Here is a 24,089-nt window from a genome sequence, read left to right on the forward strand (position 1 = left end):
ATCAGGAGGGCTTCAAAGAGGAGGTGACCTTCAAGCTGGGCCTTGAAGAAAGACTATCATTCCCTTGAATGAGATTTCCCGTGCAGAGGGCATTTGGGCTGAAGAAATGTGGACAAAAGTGCAACAATGAGGAAGTGCCCAGTGCATTGATGGCCAGCCCAGTTGGTCCGATGTGCCTGGTGCTTGGGATGTGTGTAGAGGGGGTTTAGTTGTGATGGGATGGGAAGGAGCAGTCAGGAGATAATATTAGCAAGGAAGGCTGGGTGAGGGGGATGGAGTGTGAAGGTACTCAAATGCCTTGTGATTTTAAAGGTATCTTTTTCTCAGGAGGTTTGAAAACAAGGTCAAGCATACCCCAACTGCTCCTGCACTCTTTAGCCCTGAGAGAAGATGTCTCTCTGGTACAGAATTAAAATATTCAGAGCCTGTGATTCTCTGGGATCTGCCTTGTAAGGCCTGTGTATGACAAGGCTGGGAGCTTTGGGTTTGTGCTGCTTGTGTGACTGTGTTTCTGTGCTCTGTTGGATCTCTTGGACAGTGTCAATTCTGCAGAGGAGACTCCCACGAATCATCAGGCGAGAACCTTGGACAGCAGAGTCCTTGGCCAGGGGAACAAAGGAAGCACAGGGACACTCAGTGAAACGGAAGTAAGACTGATAACAAGCCCTCAATGCTCATATTGGATAGAAAATAGAGGTTGCAAAATCTGAAAATAACCACAAGCTCTACTTTAATAATGAGGTTCAAGCAAAACAACAAACTCTTGAGGGTATATTGCAAAACCTCTCTGTAGACTGGTATTTTTAATCTGTTATTTGAGCGTAACACCTGTGTTGGTTCATTCTTATACAAATTCCTGAGGTAATTAGTTTCATAGAATATTGCTAGGTTGGCATATTTCCCCGGCTCCCATCACTCCTGGGAATATCTGAAATAGGAGGCAGGTATACTCTTATCACAGAGTTACATTAATAAATTTAATTAACATAAAACAACATTAATTCAGTGGCTGGCACCTGGGGCTGGCGAGCTTTCCCTTCTCTCACACCACCAAATTGCTGATCTTGCGAGTGGCTGCCAGCTAGCATTTTTTAAAGTCAGGTTTACTGAGGTATAATTTACATATAGTAAAATCCCCCCTTTTTTAGGAAGATAATTATTTGAGTTTTGACAAATTTATGCAGCCACGTAACCAGCACAAACAAGACAGAGAAACTTTCCATTACCCAAAAAGTTCCCTCTTGTCTTTTTATAGTCAATTCCCTTCCCCACTCCAGCTCAAGGGAACCAGTCTTCTGCCACCACAGTTTTGACTTTTTCCTTAATGTCATATAAATGAAATCAAACAGTGTGTAACATTTGAATCCAGCTTCTTCCACTCAGCATAATCTGCTTTTAAGATTCATCCGTGTTGTTGAATGTATCAGTATTTCATTCCCTTTCATTGCTGAGCAGTCTTTCATTGTAGGGATGTGTCTGACTTTATTTATTTACCATTTGATGGACATTTGAGTTGTTTCCAGTATTTGGCAATTATGAATAAGCTGCTATAAAAGTTCACCAACAGATTTTTGTATGGACATATGTTTCCATTTCTCTTGAGTTAAATGCCTAGAAGTGGGTGCCAAGTCATACAGCACATGTATGTTTAGCTTTATAAGAAACTTCCAGTTTTCCAAAATGGCTGTGCAATTTTGCATTCCACCAGCAATGTGTGAGTCCCAGATGCTTCACATTCTCACCAGCACTTTGCATTTTCAATGTTTTTCATTTTAGCCTTTCTAATAGATGTGTAGTGGTATCTCATTGCGAATTTAATCTGCATTTCCCTAGTGACTAATGACATTGAGCATGTTTTCATGTGCTTCTTTGTCATTCATATTTTTTTCTTTGGAAAAGTATTGTGGTATTGGTAAAAGAATAGGCATATAGACCAATGGGACAGAATAGAGCATCCAGAAACAGCCCACATATAGATGGTCAATTGATTTTCAACAAAGGAGCCAAGGTAATTAACAGAGAAAGAATAGTCTTTTCAAAATGTGGGGCTGGGACAACTGGACATCCAGCAAAAAAAATGAACCTTTACCCATACCTCACTCCATCTCCAAAGTTAACTTGAAATGGTTCATAGACCTAAGCGTAAAATCTAAAACTATAAAAATAGAAGAAGAAAACATAGGAGAACATGTTTGTGGTGGTAGGTTAAACAAAGTATTCTTAGGACAGAAAGCATAAGGGTCATAAAAGAAAAAAATGCTAAATTGGACTTCACCAAACTCAAGAACTTCTGCTCTTTGAAAAACATTATTAACAGTATAAAAAGACAAATGCAGACAGGGAAAAAATATTTGCAAAGCTCATATCTGATAAAGGACTTATATCTGGAATATATAAAGAACTCTCATAGCACAGTAAGGAGAACAAAAAATGGGCAACAGGTTTGAACAGACCCTTCACCAACAAGCTATCAAAGGTTTCCTTTCAGGCTTTCTTGGTGTTGAAGCTGACCATCTTGAGCCTGAGTCCATTCTGAACTACTCTCTGCTCTTCTGGGGTCTGCAGACCACATGAGTCAGCACTGCCCACCTGTGCCATGTGCTGGCGTGCCCTCCTCGGTCTGAAATGCATTGCCTCTGTGCCTTGAAACACTAATTCTCCTGGGCTGTGAACACATCATCTCCTTTTCCTTACACTCATCAGCTTCTGGGGCTCATTCTCCCTCTCTCTCTTCCCCTTTTATTCTATCCTTTCTCTGCTAGAAAGAGCATTGCTTTGGTTTGAACAGCTTACTACCACACTACATAAGGAACTCTTTCTGTACTGTGAATAATGAGTTCAGTACAACCAGAGAGATACTTTGGGATGAATTTCAGTTTTGGGGACTGGGTATAATGTGCTCGATGAGAAAGTAAGCTTAGATCCAGAATTGAGGTGACTAGTACATGGATTCTAATATGAAATGTTTCAGATTACTAAATGTTCCAGTTTGCTAATGCTGCCATTATGCAAAATACCAGAAATGGATTGGCTTTTATAAAGAGGGTTTATTAGGTTACAAAGTTACAGTGTTAAGGCCATAAAGTGTCCAGGGTAAGGCATCAACAATCAGGTACCATCACTGGAGGGTGGCCGATGGCATCTGAAAACCTCTGTTAGCTGGGAAGGCATGTGGCTGGAGTCTGCTTGCTCCCAGGTAGCGTTTCAAAAGGGCCTTCTCCCAAATGTCAGTGTCAGCTTTCAACGGCCATCTTCAAAATGTCTCCCTAAGCTGCAGCTAGCTTCTGGGCCTATGTGGCTCTTTTTAAAGTACCTCCAGTGATTTAATTGTGACCCATACTGAATGGGTAGGGACACACCTCCATGGAATAATCTAATCAAAGGTATTGCCCACAGTTTGGTGGGTCACATCTCCATGGAGACAATCTAATCAAAGATTCCAACCTAATCAACACTAATATGTCAGCCCCTACAAGACTGCATTAAAGAACATGGCATTTTGGGAGACATAATACATCCAAACCAGCACATTAAACTTTTAGGCTTGATTTTCACTGAAAAGAACTCTTTATGTCTCCAAGGGAAGAGAAAAAGGAAGAATGGGCAAAGATACATGAATGACAGTTGTGAGGGATCTCTGGCTCCAACTCTGCCCCACACTGCTGAGCGGCCCAACGTCAAAGCACACTGTCCATAGCATGTTCTCTGCAGTAGCACCACTGGAGCTGTGCTGTCCATTCACTTCTCACTCCCACCGCAGGCTTGAGCAGGGAAGCCAAAGGAGACTGAAGCAGAGCTGGGGCCAAGGACCATGTGGCTTGCAAATCTTTCCTGCTTATTGCACCGCTTTTCTGGGGGCAGGAGTGTGGTGGCTTTATCCAACTCACAGTGTAATTCCCACAATTATATCTTATTTGACTAAGGAGTTTGGTTGGCCAGAATCAGGGTTGCTGCAATAACCTTTTATTAAAGCGAGGACCAGTCTAGAGATAGGATTCTTTCCTCTAGCAACTCAGAGCAAAAGTCAAAAGAGCATTGAGGTTGAATTAATCATAACATGGACTGATTAGAGTAAGAGAAGCTTGACTTTATTTTATATACATTTCAACACACGTTAGAAGAAGGGAAGAAGGGCATTGTGGAGTGTTCAGGCGAGCAAATAGATACTGCAAAGAGTTTCTAAATCAAACGTCAGTATCTCATAAGCTCATCCCCCAAGATCGGGTTTTCGTGGCTATGGGTTTTCCTTCTCAGCAATTAGATATGACCTGAAGATTCAGCTCTCATTGGTTTTAGTACTGAGTTTCAGATAGAGTTGGGGGATGTGCCGGTTTGGATGTATTTTGTCCCCCAAAATGCCATGTTCTTTGATGTGACCTTGTGGGACAGACATTATTAGTGTGCATTAGATTGTAAGTCTTTAATTGAGTGTTTCCAAGGAGATGCGACACACCCAACTATAGGTGATAACTTTGATTAGATAATTTCCATGGAGGTGTGGCCCCACCCATTCAGCTGGGCCTTGATTAGTTTACTAGAGCACTATATGGGCTCAGACAGAAGGAGTGAGCTTCTTACAGCCAAGAGGGACACTTTGAAGAATGCACAGGACCTGAGAGAGGAGCTTCAGCTTACAGAGACATCTTGGAGATGGCCTTTGAAAGCAGACTTTTCTCTGGAGAACCTAAGAGAGGACAAACGCCCCAAGAGCAAATGAGAGTGACATTTTGGAGAGAAGCTGAAGCCTAGAGAGGAATGTCCTGGGAGAAAACCATTTTGAAACCAGAACTCCGGAGCAGATGCCAGCCATGTGCCTTCCCAGCTAGCAGAGGTTTTCCAGACGCCATTGGCCATCCTTCAGTGAAGGTACCCCCTTACTTTGGACACTTTATGACCTTAAGACTGGAACTTTGTAACCAAATAAACCCCCTTTATAAAAGCTGATTCAACTTTGGTATATTGTGTTCTGGCAGCATTAGCAAACTGGAACAGGGTGTGTGTGTGTGTGTGTGTGTGTGTGTGTGTGTGTGTGTAGTGTTTTCATTTGAGACCTTCACTGTCAAGGAATTTTCAGATTAATCCTTGAAATGTAGATCAGAAATTCCAAACACTTTATGGTGGAGAACCTATTGTAAAATCAAGACTTTCCTTCTATCTTTACCTGACAGCAATTGTACTTCCAGAATCTACTTATTTAAAAAATGCGAAAAGCTACAATGACTTTATTATGCAGGTAAATAATTAATAACTGATAACTGTGCTTAAAAACGGGGGTGCTGAGATACCTAAGACCAGGCTGCACACACCTCTGCCCTAACATCAAGGGCTTGCAGGTGTCATGAGCCGATGGGTTGTAGAAAATGGATGGGTTAGAGTGACATTTTTATTTTATTTTATTCTTTCCTTTGCTCCATTTATTTCTTTGGAGGCAATCACTGTTGGCTAAGAGTACAAAATAAAGGTCATGGATCGTAACATGTCTCGGCTGGAAGGAATCGCAGGCATTCTTTAGTCCAGGCACCTCATTTTACGGATGAAGAAACTAAGCCCAAAAGTGGACAAGTGCCTTGCCCAATATCAAGCAGATAATCTGGTGGCAGAGTCAGGGAATGCCCTTATGCCACTTGACTTCCGGTTTCATATTTTACTTCTCTCACTGTATAAAGAACAGTTGCTTGTCTCCCTAGTCCTAAAATGCATCAGATGCAGTCACACTCTGTGTAGCAGCTGCATGCAACTATTTACATTTTTTTAAATTGTTAAAAATTATGTGCCTCAAGTTCTATTTGTTGGAAATCTCATTTTTAAAAAGACTTTGTTTATTTGAGAAGGCAGCTGAGTTGACCAGCATAAAGTAGCTGGTTCTTACCTGGTTGGTCGCTTTTTTCCTACCATGCTGGTGTTTGAGCCTGCAGATCAAGGACACCACCTCAGGCAGCGTCTACTGAAAGCAGATGTGACTTTCCAACTCTTATCCCTTAGCAAAGGTTTTACCCCCACTGCGGCTTGCTGCCTTCTGATGCATCAATTATCATGCCCAGAATGCCCTGCAGAGGGCAGCCTTTACTTTCCCGTGTTTTCCTGTGGCTGAAAAAGCCTTTACCTGGAATGGAATGGACTTGTTTGTCACCTAAGTGCAAATGCCATTTTAGCACTTTGCTGGTCACAACACCCTTTCTGGCCTTTATAGGAAATGACATATTCCTGTGTTCTTTGTCTCCAACATATGCTGCAGGAAGGCACGGGGCTGTTATTATGCTTTAAAAGGTTGGAGAGAAAATGCAGAGACCTGGGGGCCGAACTCCGGGGAGTGCAGAGAACACAAATCAGGCTACAGTGTCACCTGGGTCTTGTGGAAAGTAGGGGAAAGAAAGGATCGGCTTTGTGTCCTGTTGCTATTTACAAGCTTTCCACTGTCATTTCTCTTGGCTCAGGTCAGAGGGACATTAACGCAGGATTGGTAACTGAGCCAGATTGGCTTTGTTTCCCCCCATTGCCCTCAAGCTTCCCTGCATCCCTGGCTTGCCTCCTTTTCCTGGGTCCTCCTTTTGGCCCCGGGTTGGGTGTCCTTAACATTTAGTCTCTTTATCAGTCCCTTGAGCTCTTCTTGGCACAGAGGCAGCAGCTGGGAGGTGCTGCTGAAATGTGCCCAAATTACCAGCAACGGTGGCAGACGCCAGGGAAGCATTGATCCAGCTTCGTGACAGCTTAGGGAAGGAAGATGAGAGCAATTTTATGGCCTATTACACGTCACTTTCTTATAAGGCTAATGCCTCTGACAAGTGGCTCCATCCTACCTGGTCCTTGAGACACTGAAACTTGCTTTTAATTACAATAATTAGCCAGGCCTGGCCCACTGTGGCCAATGATGTGGGAATGTTCTTTATCAGTGGGAGGGGCGTTCCCAGCTTGTGTTTCTTCTGGGCATTTTCCACTTTTCTCATCAGACAGGACTTCCACCCAATATCACACCCAGATAACACTGTTACCCAACACTCACATAGTACGTCCCAAGCCACATGCATGTTCTACCTGCTTTAGACATATCGCCTCATTTAATCTTCATCTCTCAGCAACCCTTTGAGGGAGGTACTATTATGGCCTAATTTTTCAGATTGGGAAACTGAGGCACAGAAAGGTTAAGTACCTTGCTAAAGGCCGTGTAACTAGTGAGTGGCAGAGCTAGGTTGCACTTCCAATGCAAGTAGTCTGGATCCACTCCCTGCCTTTCAGCACCATGTTACATTATTTCCAGATACAGCAGTGAGCTCACTTTCTAGGAGTGAAGAGAAAAGTTTACCTTTAAGAAAGTATAAGAATGAGAGGCTGCCTTAGTGTTCTAGTTTGCTAATGCTGCCGGAATGCAAAACACCAGAAATGGATTGGCTTTTATAAAAGGGGATTTATTTGGTTACAAAGTTACAGTCTTAAGGCCATAAAGTGTCCATCAACAAAGGGTACCTTCACTAGAGGATGGTCAGTGGTGTCCAGAAAATCTGTTAGCTGGGAAGGCATGTGACTGGTGTCTGCTCCAAAGTTCTGGTTTCAAAATGGCTTTCTCCCAGGATGTTCCTCTCTAGGCTGCAGTTCCTCAAAAATGTCACTCTTAGTTGCTCTTGGGTTGTTTGTCCTCTCTTAGCTTCTCTGGAGCAAGAGTCTGCTTTTAACAGCCGTCTTCAGACTGTCTCTCATCTGTAGCTGCTCTCTAAGCTATTGTGCATTCTTCAAAGTGTCCCTCTTGGCTGTAGCTCCTCTTCAAAATGTCACTCTCAGCTGCACTGAGTTCCTTCTGTTTGTGAGCTCATTTATATGGCTCCAGTGATTTAATTTAGACCCACCCTGAATGGATGGGGTAACACCTCCATGGAAATTATCCAATCAGAGTCATCACCCACAGTTGGGTGGGGTGCATCTCCACAGAAACACTCAAAGAATTACAATCTAATCAACACTGATACGTCTGTTCACACAAGATTACATCAGAGATAATGGCGTTTTGGGGTACATAATACATTCAAACCGGCACACTTAGCTTCTCCAAGATGATGTCTCGGGAAGCAAGTGGATTAAATGCTACCAATGGCAGTCAGCACAAGCTTCATTGGCTGTCTCCACCATAAGAACCACCCCAACTCGTCAGGGCAGTATATGAATGTGTCACCAATCACAAGGCACATTGTGTCATTGGTTCGTCATTGGAAATAAAAATGCCCATCCTCATCTTTCCCTGTGGATTGCTAAAATGCTTCAAGGAATAAAGTTCTTATGTTTAAATTAACTTATTAAACAAATACTGATTGTGCAACTTCTATATGCCAGGCTAGGCTAGGTTCCAGGGATATGGGGATCCATAAGACATGGTCTTGCCATCCAGCAGCTCATGGTCTGGTGGGAGAAACAGATAAGTAAGCAGTGCCAGAAGTCTGTCCTTCTGCATCCCAGGGCCATATTCAAGGAGACGGATCCAAAGCTCCTCAGCAGCCTTCTGGTAAATGGGATGGGACCCAGAATCTTAGTAAACATGACTATAATTTCTAGAGTAGACAAATTTCCATCAATATCAAAGACTCTATCCTGGGACATACCAAACTATACCTTGCTACAAACTCTTAATAGAGCAAGGACAGTAGCTTATGATCCCTATCTGGACTGGATAGGTGAAGCTTTAATTTTAAAAGCATTGCCCACTGCTCATTTATTGACACCATCCAAAAAGCATCTCCAAGGAAACTTTCTTCTACACTTAAGTTTCACGAGGTCAATCTTATAAATAGAAATTTGTCCCCTGGTTTTGGATCTTGACATTGTTCTACTATAGCTTACATATGCCATCCAGGAGAAGGAGAAGAAATAAGAGATGACACCACTGGATTTGAACATGGAGATGGAAGTGAGGAAGAGGGAGGGGAAGAAGATGCAAGAGGTAATATGCCAGAAGGAAGAAGTAGAGCAGGCAGAGCTGCCTGGAATCTGATGGGAAACACACACCTGGTGCTGACGCCACCATACGCTGTTCTAATGACATCATTCACACCACTCACAGTAAGCCTGTAAGGAGGAACTATATATATATAAATATATATATATATTTTTAAAGAGGTATCCCGTATGCTGGCAACCCATCCTAGGAGTCCAAGTATCTTCTTGTTGATGCCTTGAGTTGGGACATTTTCACAGCCCAAGAACTGTAAATTGTAGTTAATAAATCCCCATTGTAAAAGCCAACCCATTTCTGGTATATTGCATTCCGGCAGCTTTGGAGAATGTGAAAATGAGGTTGTCTGGCTTAAAGTCAATTAGAAAACACTCTGCATACAGCAATGTGGAATAGTTCTACTAGGCAGTGCCTGCTTCTTTTTTTCCCAGGTAGCTAGCAGATGATTTAGTCTACTATTTCAATGTTCAGCTTCAAATTTCACCAAGTGCCTCAGATGGCCATCTGTTTGGGTGGCAGGCAGGCATCCTTGGATCCTGGGCAATTGGGATTCAGTTGTGAACTTCCAACAAGCACGTCAGTCCGGAACGACTCCCTAGTTTCAGGCCAGAGATGTCCACTGACACAAAAAGGCTTGTGCACAAATCCTGCCAGAAATCTCTGACTGGGCAGGAAATGAGATTTAGGAAAGAAGGGCTCATAGCTTGCAAAGCTGCAAGACTGAAGAGCCAGGCTCAAGAAAAGCCACAGCATGATGGGCATGGAAGAGGAGGGAGAGAATATTTTCCTTCTTGGTTATTTGTGAAGCTCACCCTGACTTTATCCCTCCCCTCTACTATCCTCACCAGATCTACTTATTCTTTCCTCTGTGGTTCAATAATATGCTGTAGTTATTTGTTTAGGTGTCTGCCTCCTGGACCAGATTTAAATTATAAAGCAGGGGACTGTATTTTATTCACCTTAACATGCCCAAGCCTGGGATGGTATCTAATAGCAGGGACTCAGAAATGTCTATTACATGAATGGATGATGAAGGCATACATCTGAGGTTAGTCCAAGAAATGATATATAAAGCAAAACACCATTGAGGGTTCTGAAGATAATCTTTGCATTTTCCAATGAATATTCTGCCTTGGGTTTTAGAGATGAGAGAAGGGGCTGAGGAGTGTAGACGATATGCATTCTACACACACATGCGCGCACGTGCACAGACACAGATGTATTCACGTTAATTCCTCTGCCATTTGGGAATCTGGAAGGGAGGGCTGCAAGAGAATGTCACATCAGGCGATTGTGCTTTTGTGTGTTCTACCATTCAAGAAGTCTGCCATACTTACAAACAGTTTGCATAATACCTTGCTCATTAAGACCCATAAATTAACGCTGTTTTAATTGATTCCCTAGAGGCAGTAAATAAAATGACACAAAATGACATCAAAGTGAGGAAATGACATTAGGTAGGTGTTTCTCTTCTTCTCAGAGCCTGCTTTCTGGATTCCCTGACTTCTGAGGACCCTTGCCCCTCCCACACTCCCTTGTCAGGCCTTTGTTGAAGCCATTCAGAAAAGTCCAATACCCTGAGCAGGTTCCAGGCTCTGAGAGCCCTCACCTGCGTTTGGAGTTATGAGTTGCCAGTACGGGCTGTGCACACAAAAGGAGGTAGGTGTGGCCAGACTGCAAACTAGTGGTAGCAATTTTGTTAATTATGGAAACAGCTCTAATTGTGAACGCCAAGTCTTGATCCCTTATTAAAGCAATTTCAGCTATTAATATGCAAATGTCATTAGAGTCACCCCAGCTTACTGGTCTCTTGCTATAAACCAGCTATTCTGGGAATGGCCAGAAAGCTAACATTTATTGAAGCCTGTTCTGTGCCAGACCTTGTTCTCAGGGCTTACACATATAATCTCACACCACAATCTGGGTAAATTAGGATCAATTTCTTGATTTTTGCAGATGAAATCTGCAGATTCAGAGATGCTACTAATTTGGCTCAAGGTCACACAGCTTGCAAGCAATGGAACCAAAATTTAAACCTATGTCTATATAACTGCAAAGTGTGTGTTCTTTCTACAAAATTATGTTGCCATAATAGCTTTTGTGGTTTAACCATAGAAGAGCCAGAAAGGGGCTACTGCTCCTTAAATAGTTCCTCTCTCTGTCTACTGATGCATGACATTTCACAGAGAAATTTGATGACATGCATGAATAATTCAGTGTTTATGTAAATCTATGTGTTCTCTCAGCAATATTTGCATTTAAAGAGAAACTTAATTGTGGAATAACAATATTTGTCCCATATTTTTTAGTTTTGTTCACTGATCTATCTTCAGTGCCTAGAACTGTGCCTGCCACAGGGAGATGCCCAACAAATCTTTACTGAATAAATTAAAGCCATTCCAGTCATCATGGACAGCTTGGGATGAATTTTTTTTTTTTTTTTTTTTTTTTTTTTTGGATACCAGATGTGGAATTGGGGCATGCTGTTCCCCAGAACCCCTGAAATCACAACCCCTTAGGTAGTAGTTTACTCTATTTGTAGATAAAGCTGACTTTATGATTTTAAGCAATGCTGATAGAAACCTCAGGGTGTTACTGATGGGCCCAAGGTATAGTCAGGGGTACAGGAAAATGGAAGTAATTTAAGAGAAAAGAAGGGATAAGAGAGAGGAAAATATGCAGGAAAGGGTAAGGGGAAAGGGCACAATTATGAAGAGCAGCAGCACATAATAGTTCCAGGTCTATTCATATTCTGCAGCACTTATTGTGTCTTTTAATTGTCGGGGGCAGGAGAAGGACCTGAAGGGTTAATGGCATGCAGGTAAGCTTCCAGGATGGTCTGATTTCCAGACAGGTGTTGACTGTGACCATGGTGGGAGTGGAGGCAAGGCCTCATAGGTGTCTTTCAAGGAGTTTCATGGGCAGCAATATAGGAGAGAAGTGTGGGATGGGAGTGGGGAAGGGGAGGGCAGTGGTGGTCTTCAGGGGTGGGGGGCATACCAGTGTTGGGGTAGGAAGAAAGGAGTTCTGAGGGAGAAGGGGGTACCTGTGCTGATTGGGGAAGGCAATAGGGCTTGGTCTTGAGTTGAGGTTAAAGTCTTTGTAGTTCTAAAGAGATCATGGTGATGTGGACAAAGTATTGGCTAAGATGTCTAGTTGTCTAGATCCAGCAGTGTGAGCTCCATGAGTGCAGGTATTGCTGGTTGTAACCAGGTTAGTGTATAACCCTGGTGCCTTGCACCTAGTCAGATACATATAGTAAGCGACTGATAAAAATATCTTAATCACTGTTAATCAGGGGTTCTGTAGTACATGGAGAACGTTCAGATTTTATCCAGTTGTGTGTGTGTGTGTGTGTTTGTGTGCATGCACATCTGGGTTGAGAGGCTAATAGCTTTTGTCAGATTTTTCAAAGGGAGTAAGTGACCCCTAAATAATTAAGAGACACTGCTATGGCTAAAGCTTTTTGAATTGCTATGACCAAAACTCCATAAATGTTTCCAGTATGATTCCTTATCAAACAATTGTCTCCTGTATTAGGCTAACACTAGTTGCTATAACAAATAAACCTCCAAAAGGTACACTGGCTCAAGTAAATGTCCAATATGATAGAATTTTCTTTCTTGCTCACTTAACAGTCCAAGGCAAGTGCCCCTGGTCTGTGGTAGTCACCAAGGGCCATCTGTGTCTCTGCCATCTTCTAGGGTTCAACATCAGAGCCAGAAAGGGAAGAGTATGAGTACATGAAGAAGGCTTTTAAGGACCTTCCTTTCTCTCACATTCCAGTGTCTGGAATTCAGTCCCTGGAAAGTAATGTTTGCAAGGGAAGCTGGGAAATGTAGTCCAGCTGTGGTCAGAAAGTGGAGTCAAAGGATTTTGACTAGCAGCTAGCAATCCCCACCACATCTCCCCTGTTTATAACAAAGTACATTCGTAGGGATACTCTCTGAGTGGTAGAGGCAGTGCAAAATTCTCATGATTGGTGATCTGACTATTTCCAGAGACACAAGACAATTTTTAAAACCTTGATAATTATGGATAGTGAAAATAACTCTCAGTGTCTCGGATTATTTGTACAGGGTTCCTGTCTACTTTGACAAAATGGACTTTTCCTGGGGACAAGACACATTTCCTCATTCAAAGTGGTCCCAAGTGTCAGGAGACTGGAGGAGATTTTAGGAATGTACCCAGGACACACAGGCTCTGGCATTTCCAGTTCTCTTACTGGGAGGCAGTGAGCGCAGCAGGTGAGAGCACACCTGACTCCGACTGGCCGTGCTGCAATGTTCAATCCAGGTTAGCCAATATCCTTACTGGCTTCATGGATCTGAGAACATAATGGCTTTCTTGCTGATGGCAAGGATAAGATTAGGCTGGGAAGAGGCAGAACAGAAGCAATGGATTTTTATAAGGAAGGAGAGGAGCTTTAAGAGTGTAGAAAATGGTGTGTAGAGGAAGAGAAGTAGGAGAGAGAAGAAAGCTAGGAAATGGAAGGGGAGAAAAGAGAGGATGGTGAAAGAGGAGGAGGAGGGAGAAAGGATAAAGGAGATGGACTATAGAAGACATTTCAATGCCATGGACCATTCCTAACGTTGCAGGATCTTATGGCACGTATTTCTGTATGCTAACCCTCTCTTCCTTTATTTACATCTTGGCACTCGTTTGTGCTCAGTTCTGATTTATTTATATTTTAAGCAGTTGTGAAGTATTACTTTCATTTTTAGAATCTACCTGAGGTCTTTTGTGGAACATTGTGAGGGTATTATTAAATAAAGTTCTCGCCCAAGAATTGCCCTTGAAAGCTAGTTAATTACTACTTGCCATTTTTCAGTATTAGCTGCTCTTAGCAAGTAATAACACTAATCTGTTTTGATCACTTATTTGAAGATCACCCATTTATTTAATCTGTCATCTATCACCTATCTATCTATCTTTCTACATTTCTATCAAAACATCTAGTCTGTTTATTTATCAATCCATTTTCTAAACACTTGGGTTTAGGTTATATATATCATGCCCCTTGAGCACTTAACTCTGCTATGTAAATTTCTTAAGAAGAAGGATATACACTTGTGTCTTACATGACATTATCACATATGGTGGTTTGAAGCTGCATGTACCTTAAGAGAAACATGTTCTTAAACTGAATCCAAATCCATTGTAAATAAGATCTTTTGATGAAGCTACTTCAATTAAGGTGTAACCCATTTGTGTCAGGATGAGACTTAATCTTATTGCTAGAGTCCTTTATAAATGGAATGAACACAGAAAGAGAGGAAAAGCCACGGAAGCAAGAAGCTGAAAGCAACAAAACCTGGAAGAGAAGGACAACCAGCAGATGCTGCCATGTACCTTGCTATGTGGCATAGGAGACAAAGATTACCAGCAGCCAGTCTTTGGGAAGAAAGCATTACCTTGACGATGTCTTGATTTGGACATTTTCTTGGGCTCAGACTGTAATCTAATAAATTCCCATTGTTTAAGCCAAATGATTTCATGGTGTTTGCTGAAGCAGCCTAAGAAACTAAAACATCAAGTTCTAGAAATTTAATATTGGTGTAAAGCTTACAGACTATCTTCCAATTTTTTCATATGTCCCAATAATGACCCTTTGAAGTTTTTCTCCTTCCTTGCTAGAACCCATCCAGGATCACATATTGCATTTAATTGTCATTGTCTATCATTGCTCTTACTTTTTTTTTTAATTGTGGGAACATATATACCACATAGACTTTCCCATTTAATTCCAAAGCATACCATTCAATGGGATTAATCACATTTGCAATATTGCACCACCCTCACCACCTTACAGTACTAAAATTTTCCCATCTTCCCAAACAGAAACCTTACCCTGTTATGAATAAGCATCCCATTCTATCTGCCCCATGCCCCTGGCAACCTGCACTTTAATTCTTGTCTCTATGAGCTTGCAGATTTTCTGATATTTCTTTCTAGTTCACTGGGCTTAAATTCGATATCCAAAATCCATAACAATCTTTTTTTCTTTTATGCTAACTTATATAACAATAGCATATGCAAATTGAGACCCTATATCCCTCTATCCCCTCACCTTTATGTAGTTCTTGTCGCAAACTACATTTATATATTATGAGTCAAAAAAGGACTGACTTACCATGCATTTAGTGCATTTGCCTTTTAGATCCTGTAGGAAGTAAAAAGTGGAGTTACAAACCAAAAATACAATTGTACTGGCATGTGTATTTCCCCATGTCATTACCCTCACTGGAGATCTTTAATTTTTCATGTGGCTTTAATCTATTGTGTATTGCCTTTTTCTTTCCACCTGCAGAATTCTCTTTAGCATCTCTTGAAGGGCTGATCTAGTGGTGATGAACTCACTCAGCTTTTGTTTATCTGGGTATGTCTTAACCTCTCCCTCATTTTTGAAAGATAGTTTTGAGGTTATAGAATTTTTGATTGGCTTTTTTTTTTTTTTTTTTTTTTTTTGCTTTCAACACCTTAAATATGTCATCCCATTGCCTTCTTGCCTCCATGGTTTCTAATGAGAAATGTGGCATGTTGCTTCTCTCTTGTGGCTTTCAGAATTCTCTCCTTGTCCTTGGCATTTGGCAGTTTGACTGTAATGTGCCGTGGCATGGGTCTGTTTGGGTTTATCCTGTTTGGATTTCATCAAGCCTCTTGGATTCATGACTTTCATTAAATTTGGGAAGTTTTCAGCTATGATTTCTTTGAAAATTCTCTCTTTCTTCTCCTTCTGGAACCCCCATAATGTGTATATTGGTACACTTGATGGTGTCCCACAGGTTCCTCAGGCTCTGTTTACTTCATTCATTCTTATTTCTGCTTCTCAGACTGAATGCTTTCAATTATCTTATCTTCAAGTTTTCTGATTGTTTCTTCTTTCAGAAATTTGCAGCTGAACTCCTCTAGGGTATTTTAAATTTCTGTTACTGTGGTTTTCAGCTTTGTTTGGTTCCTTTTCATAATTTCCATCTCTCTTTTGATATTCTTTTTTGTTCATCTATCATTTTCCTGATTTCCTTTAGTTCTTGTCCATGTTTTCCTTTTAGAAGTATTTGTCTGTTATGACCTAGGTTTGGTCCTCCTCAGCGGTGGTGTCTAATGCTTTAATTTTCTCCTTTGCCTGGGCCATGACTTCCTGTTTCTTTGTATGTTTTGTGACCTTCTGTTGAAACCTGGAAATTTTTGATCTTGTTTTGCTATCACTGGAATTTAGACTCTAAGGTGTCTGTGTGTATCCAGCTAGTTTCATGACAGAACTTTCCTTGATTGACAGGAACTAACACAAAAAACTACCAAAAAATAAAGCACCTTTCCCAGTCTTTGCAGATTGATCTGTGCTAATGTCCTCTTTCAAGGATTATCCATACAATCAGTTTAGAGAAGAGCTCCAGGCCAAAGTGTAAGGGCTTCCCTTATCTTACTGCAATACATTTCATCTTGGTCATATATGCTTGGCCCTAGGAATTCCCCTTTTATATGGTTTCAAATGTTCTTTCTTACCTAGGAAATGGATTGTTCATAGTCCCCGTCACTACAATGTGTGTTCCACAACCAGCAATCCCTTGCTCCCAGAAGCACACATTGACTGCTTTCCCATAACATTCTGTAAAAGAGTTCTGTGAATTGCCTTCTACCCAAAGAGCAAGTTCTGGGATGGCAAGTCCCTCAGGCCACCACCAGACAAACTTGGACAGACATACTTGTTCCCAATGTATGGATAAGGGCTTCTTTGCTCCCTCTGGAACCAGGACCATGGTTCTGCATTGAGACCATGTGCCACCTTTGTATCAAGCTGGTGAAGGGTGGGAGGGAGCAGCCAGGGTTCCAGGACATCCTACTGTAATTGAGTATCCCTTTCCTTCATTCAGCACTTGCCCTATTTTTGCAATACTTTACCCATTCTCTGGAGCTTTGGGAAAGATGTTCCTGCCAGTTCTTGCTGGTTGCTCAAAGCTTCAGTGGGAGACAGAACCTCGAAGTATCTCATTCTGCCATCTTGAGCAAGGTGGGGCCTGTCTAATTGTTTTTGTACCTAGTGTTGGTGTCTAGTGTTTTGGTATCTTTGTGGTAGGTAGTATTTAAGATGGCCCCAGTGATCCCCAACTGCTGGTATTCTTGCTTTCGTATAATCCTATCCTTTGGACATGGGCTGGATTTACTATTTCTCTTGAATAGATAGACTATGGCAGAAGTGATGAGACATCATTTCAGATGCTAGGCTATAAAATGTGGTTTCCGTCTTGGGAACTCCATTTCTCTCTCTTTTGGATCTGTCATGCTGGAGGAAGCAAGTTGCCATGTAGAGAGGTCCACGTGATGAGGGACTGGGGTCCATGTGAATGAGCTTACATGTGGACCACCCCCTCCCCAGTTAAACTTTCAGATGAGTCTTCAACATCAGCCAACAGCTTGACTGCAACCTCATTAGAGACCTTGAGCCAGAGGATCCAGTTAAGCTGTAACCATATCCTGACCCACAGAAATGGTGATATAATAAATGTTACTTTTTTATGTCACTGCATTTTGGAGCAATTTATTATGCAGCAATAGATAACCAAGATGGTTCTTCTAAACTATAGTTTGTAGGCAGAATCCCTTTCTTCTTCATCTTTCATCTGCATCATTGAGCAGGACAATTTGCATAAGCAGCAGAAAGAAATGCCCTCCCTCACTTCTGTGTACTGGAGGATTTGGAAAAAAGAAAGATCTTATAGCAATTGATATAATTCCTCATAGATGGCAAAGAAAGAGCTCATTCCAATTACTATGATGATTCCTGTAATGGCAGCTTGGCTCAGGAAAGAGCCCAAATGCCCAGTCCTGAAATGCCAGGATTATTATTTAATGAAGGTCAGCATCCCAAGTTGTGCTGATAGGAGGGATGTTTTTTCTTCATAAATGATTAGATTGTCCTCAAGGAAAAATGTTTGCTTACTTTGGCACGTGCTTACTTCTTAGATAAACCATTGAGAAAACAAGCTGCAGCTCTCCACTGTGAGTAAAGGAAATAGGATTGGAGCAACAATTTTCGCTTTCACTTGTGGCACTAGATCTCACCAATTCTCCTCTCCTCCTGAGTTTACAACTGAGCACCTCAATTAACATCCATCTAATGTTCCAGGACCCTAGTGTTCATGTCACACAAGAAGCTACCAAGAATCTTTCTCTTTCCAGAGCAGTCTTGGAGTTTCCTGAGAAAGGAGTGAGATCACTAGGCTGGCTTGATGAAAGGGGTTACTGGAGGGGAGGAACAGATTGAGAGATGGCAAACATTCATGAGCTACAGTCTCTTTTCAAAAGCCTGAGACTGAAAGCCTTCTACCTGAGGGGCACAAAGGAGAGAAGAAGTTAAATTTAAATAGTAATCTCTGTTCCTCTTGGACCATCTTGCTCATTAAAGATTCTGTGTATCTCCACTGAGCCAGGTGAACCTGGGAAAGTTATGCGGAAGATGCTCAGGAAGGTGGTCACTGTGATTCTCTCCAGTTGTCTTGCAGGAAGTCCAGAGGAGCAGATCTGAAGGACAGACTGAATCTATTCTACTGCTCCTGCCTCTTTCTCCTTTTACCCACCCCCAGCTCTGGGTCTTACTAGGCAGCGTCTTGCTAGATGAGTGCTCAAGTTCCTTTGTTCATTGTAGACTCAAAGATAACAAACAGTTCCTGGACCTACTACTTGCAATGGCACTGACAGATCCTTGAGCTGGCAATGGCCTGAAACGTTCCAAGGCAAAAGGGACAGTGCGATTAAATCCCCCAACTTCTCTCTTTGGGTCAGTGTTCCAAAAGTGGAGGTCTTGGCCCTTTGGAATGCGCATCTCTGGAATGAACATGTTGCATGAATAATTAAACAAGATTAAATGTTCAATGGGAGTTTGGCTTTGTCTGAGTGTATAGGGGTATGTCAAGCAGAGGGTGTTAATTTATATTCAAAAATTAACCTGAAAAAAGTGCTGATGAGAAACCCTTATTTTGTTTTGCTTTGCATATTTGCTGTCACTGTTGTAGCTAAAGTTATCATGTAGGGGAAAGAGATGTTCTATTTTTTCAACATGTTCTCATTTGCTTCCTGCCAATTTTTTGCAATATTGTGAACACATTTGTTGTGTGTGCTTTTTTTTTTTTTTTTTTTAATTAAATCTGGCTTTGTCAGGCTAACAAATCTCTCATTATTGGCAAATACAGAAATACTAATGTGATGTGCTATTTATTGACCATGAAAAATTAAGGAATAAAAAATAAAATGTTGCCTGGGGAAAAAGCCCTTCATTTATAATCTTCTGCCCCTTATGAAGGATTTTGTTGAATATTATCTTAGAACTGATCACAGAAAGGAGAGGTTTTCCAGAGAAATTTAAAAAAAAAAAAAGAAAAGGAAAACTGCTGCACAACAAACTTCTTTAACCTAAATAAACGCAGATTGAAGGAACAATCCACAAGAATTATCTTCATTATTCCACAGCCAACAGCAAAGCCTTATATCCCATTATGGTAATGAGCAAACCTTTGAACTTTGCATTGTACGCTGCCAGACATCAGCACTTAAGGATTAGGCAAACAATGTTCTACAATTGCTTTAGGGAGTTGCTCAGATAATACCTCGGCTTGTACTTCTGAGTAGATTTGATCCTGCCTTTGCAGTCTGCATTTCCCCAAAGCAGAGGTTGGAAAAGCATCAAACTGGGTAAAAAAATGGACTCTCAGGAATAATACATGGAAGGAGATTTCCTTCTGTGCCTTAGACCTCCTTCTTGTTGGTGAAGAGGGGGTGGGCATAGAGGGAGGCTTTGTGCCCTGGCAAATCATGACAGCACCATTTACTCTAAGTCTCTGCAAGCCCCTTTGAGTTCATTTCCAGAATATCCCAGTACTCAGGCTGAATTTACAAGCAGCATTTGGAAATACATAAACATTGGAATGAACTGACGGGGAAGCAGTGCTCCACAGTGGAAACCAACCCACAGGGCTGTGGGGTCAGGTGGATTTAGGTTTGAATCTCAATCCTGTGGCATACCTTGAACAAGTCATTAAAATTTTAGCCTTTGTTCTCCTATCTGCAAAATGACAGAAATAATAGGAAGGAAGTATTGTGTCTCATACACCAGTGTCTGATGAAGAATAGACTCTCAGTAATGGAAGCCTCTAAGGAAGTGGCCAATCTAGTCAATAGAAGTGTTTCAAGGACTAATTGAATAGGTTTATTTTCCAAGCTGTACTAACTGGCAAGTCTGGCTAAGGATCAGATTGTACATGTGCGGGTAGGCAGTTTTCCAGGAAAAAAAATCAGTCAAACCAATTAGTTGCCATGAAGGGCCTTAATGTTCAACACAAATATTTCTTTTATTGCCTGGATTTTTCATTTGTTAACTTACGGTATTAACTATATCATAATCCTAGAAGTTCTTAGGTGGTTTGAAAGAAATGCCAGGTATCTCAGATTTTCCATCCTTACAACCATGGAAGGATCTGGGTATAAATAAGATTAAGTTAAGACTATTATTTATTTATTAAATCCCAGGATTTTGTCTACATAGTGTAGAGACATCACATTGGTCAAAATAGATTCTCTATCCCTCAAGTGATATGTTCTCTTTTTCCTGGAAACTCAGCTAGATTTCATTTCCCAGCTCCCCTTTGTGGTTAGGCTGAGTTCTTGTCCGTGGGCTGTGAGTGACAGTCACGTGATTCACCTTCCTACCTGGCTCCTGAAAACCTCCGATGTGCACCCCATGCTCTATTGTCCTTCAGGCTGGCTGGAATGGAGATGACTACGAGGGACACCTTGGAAGTCACATGTTGATGATGGCAAAGCCTATGTCAGCCTGGTCTTTGATTAACTACTTAGAAGAAGGGCAGCCCAGTAACTTACTAGTTGCCCAGTGCTGTTAAGTGAGTAAGAAAAAAACTGCTGTTGTGGCAGAGCCAGTATATATTTTGGGGCCTATTTGTTTCTACAGTTCACCTACTCTAATTATTACACCTCTTCTCTTACCACGGAACTGGAATTTCCAAGGGAATGCCTCTAAGTTATATCCATCCAAATATTATATTTTGTCAGTAACAAGATGTCTACTGGGTTTTGTGAAGAAACTGACATTGAGTAAAGGCAGAAAGAGGCATACAAGGAAGCATATTTCATAACCACTTTTTTTCAACTGACTCTATTCACAGTATATGTTAACATTTCTCTTCACCTTCACTGAGATTGTTTCGCTTTGTACTTGGTATGGAACTGATCAAATTATTCATATGATTAAAAACTACCAAGGCAGTTGCTTCTGTCTGTTTTTCAGGATACAAAGAACAGTCACCAATATCAAAGTGTAATTTCTGGCTGAGGGGGAAGAAATGATGTGGAGGGAGGGAAAGAGAAAGCAAGTGGGAGTTCACTAGGTATCTACTACATGCTAAGGAAGTGACAGCTGAATAAAAGTCAAAGTGTTTAAAAAGTGCTTTCATGATTGCACTGAGCCTTAGGTGCATTGTCAAGGGAGATGGGTGAGTCCTTGGCACAGATTAAATATGTAATTTTTGCAAGTCATGAAGATTCTCTTATCCCAAAAGGGGGTCTGACCAGATGATTTCTAAGTTGTCTTAACTCTAAATATTTGATTTCAAGTCTTATAAGTGAGATTTTAATATAATTATAGCTATACATTGGTGCTATAGTGTAATAAATATCAGAATCCCCTTCTCCCTTAAAAAAAAAATCAAAAACAAAACAAAATAAGAAAACCAAAAACCACCTTAGCTCATTCATATGCAAGTATAATGCCATTTTCTAGGGCTTGTTGTGATGCTCATTGACATCTGATGCAGATCCACATGGGCAGGGTATCTGGGGCAGCTAAATTCAATTTTAATTTAAACAAAGCAAAGTAGCATCTGCTTGGCATTAGAGGGAATTTTAAGCCTCTATTCCAATTCTTCTGAGGGAAGGAGCAAACAAAAGTCAAAAACATTTTAAGCCACTCAGCCTAAAATATTTAAGGCCATCTATCTTTTCTGTTTAAGTGGCCATCACCTGGAATGTATTGCACTTTAAAAGCAGAATTGACAATGACATACAATAGGGAAAAAGATGCATGGACATTAAAAATAGTGAATACTTAGCTCAACTTCAATGTTCCTGCCATAATTATGAGTTACTTGTCTAAGTCTTTGTCCCACTCTCACTAAAATATCATTACAGGAGATTCAAGTTTTTTATGGTGGGAAGAAAAGTGGATCTTGCTTTTCTGTAATGACATGCTTGGGCCTTATTGTGCAGTCCGAACCCAAAGTCATCCATGTTCAAATGCCCAAGCATTGCAAGTCTAATATTGTGGAAGTACAAGCATGCTGTGTGACACTGTGCTGCATTTGATCCTGCTTGACTTCTCTCTCTCGAATTATCAATGGAAGTATTTATAGCTTCCTCATGCCAATGTGCTCTTTAACATTAGGTAATGACAATTTGAGATCTTCCTGAACTCTGAGGCCTGTTACCATTTGTGTTCTTCAAACTATTATCCTCTTGTTATTTTTGCTTCTTCCTCATTCATTCACTCACTCACTCATTCATTCATTTATTCAACAAATATTTCTTGTGAGATAAGTATGTGCAGGACATCATAATAGGTGCTAGAGATACAGGGGCAAATCGGATAGATTTATTTCTTGTCTTTTCCATCCAGTGGTGAAAACAGACAGTGAGCAAGCAATTAGTGTATAATAAATGAAGGGACTGGGAGAGATGAGCTGAACCTTAATGAATGAGTGGAAATTAGCCAGGTGAAGAGGGTAGAGGAGGCATTTGAAGGGGCAGGGGCAGATTCTGCAAGTGAATTTATGCTGAATTCATTCAGCAAAGGTTTGTGTGATCTCTTCAGGGAACTTGGTGTTTTTATGTTGCTGGGATATGAGAGCAAGTCAGGGAGGGACAGGTGTTGGGGCTTGAGAGTCAGGCAGACATCTGATCCTAGAGGTTCTGTGTGTCATTTTCGGGAGTTTGGACTATATCTTGTAGGTAATAGTCATTGAAGGATTTAAATAGGTGAGTTAGATGGTCTTATTTATCTTTTAGCAGGATAGGCAGTATGGGATATGGATTTGAGAAACTTGAGAAGAAAACTTCATAAGAGGTATTGTCTCCTCCATGGTGACACTCACAGCCAGGAAGTGATCCCCAAGCGATCCTCCCTGATAGAAGGCTTGCCCGTGTGCCTCCTCCCATTTGTGCCTGTTGATATCCAATCATATTTCAATGTCCAGCCCAAATCCCACCTCCTTGGGGGCCCCGCCCCCTTCATTACTCCTGCTCTTAGAAATCATTTCTAAGTTTCCAGAAACTTGCTTCTAATTACTAGATATACAAAACAATCAATCTACCATCAATTATTTTGGGGTACCTAGGGTCTGTGTAAAATATTGTTCTGGATACTTAAGGGGATCTACAGAAATTAAAGGCAAGCTTCTGCCTGCAATGAACTTTCAGTCTAGCTGGGATGTATGAGACCATATTTAGAAAGATAACAAACATTTTAAGTTACTGTGTAAACGCAAAGTGAGTTGAGGCAGCCTATACTCTAAATAATAGAGTCTCTAGGTCCTACCTCTTGAGATGGAGTTAGGGCCCCACCTATGAGTTACACAATATGCTCTGCAAACTGCTGTATTTATAAATTCACTCAGCTCATCATAGCATAATTAATAATTAAGAATCTGCTTCTTCCTCTTACAATTCGAAACCTTGAGGTCATGAACTGAACACTATTTATATTTGTATCTTTCACATTTAGCAGAGGGCCTACACATGATGGTTACTAATTAAATGTTTGTTAAATGATTTAATAAGCAAATTGGAGTCTATAGGAGCAATTGGTCATTTCAAAACACAGTAGAAAGTCAATACTTACTTGTTCAATAAATGACTCTATTTTGGTGCCTGATGGTAAAGAATGACTTTGTGGAGAAAGTGACATTTTCAGTTGGACTTTGATGTAGGTGATTAGCATTTCTATACATGGAGCCCTGTGATGGGGAAAGTATGAATAAAATTTTGACATGGCTTATTAGACTGGTTCAGAATATGGAATTCCATTTTTATACCATCATTTCATTCTTGTTCAGTTTTGATATGGTTTAAATATTGCTGTCCAATTTCAGAT

Source organism: Choloepus didactylus, chromosome 3, assembly GCF_015220235.1.
Source record: "Choloepus didactylus isolate mChoDid1 chromosome 3, mChoDid1.pri, whole genome shotgun sequence".
In the NCBI taxonomy this organism is placed as follows: Eukaryota; Metazoa; Chordata; class Mammalia; order Pilosa; family Megalonychidae; genus Choloepus; species Choloepus didactylus.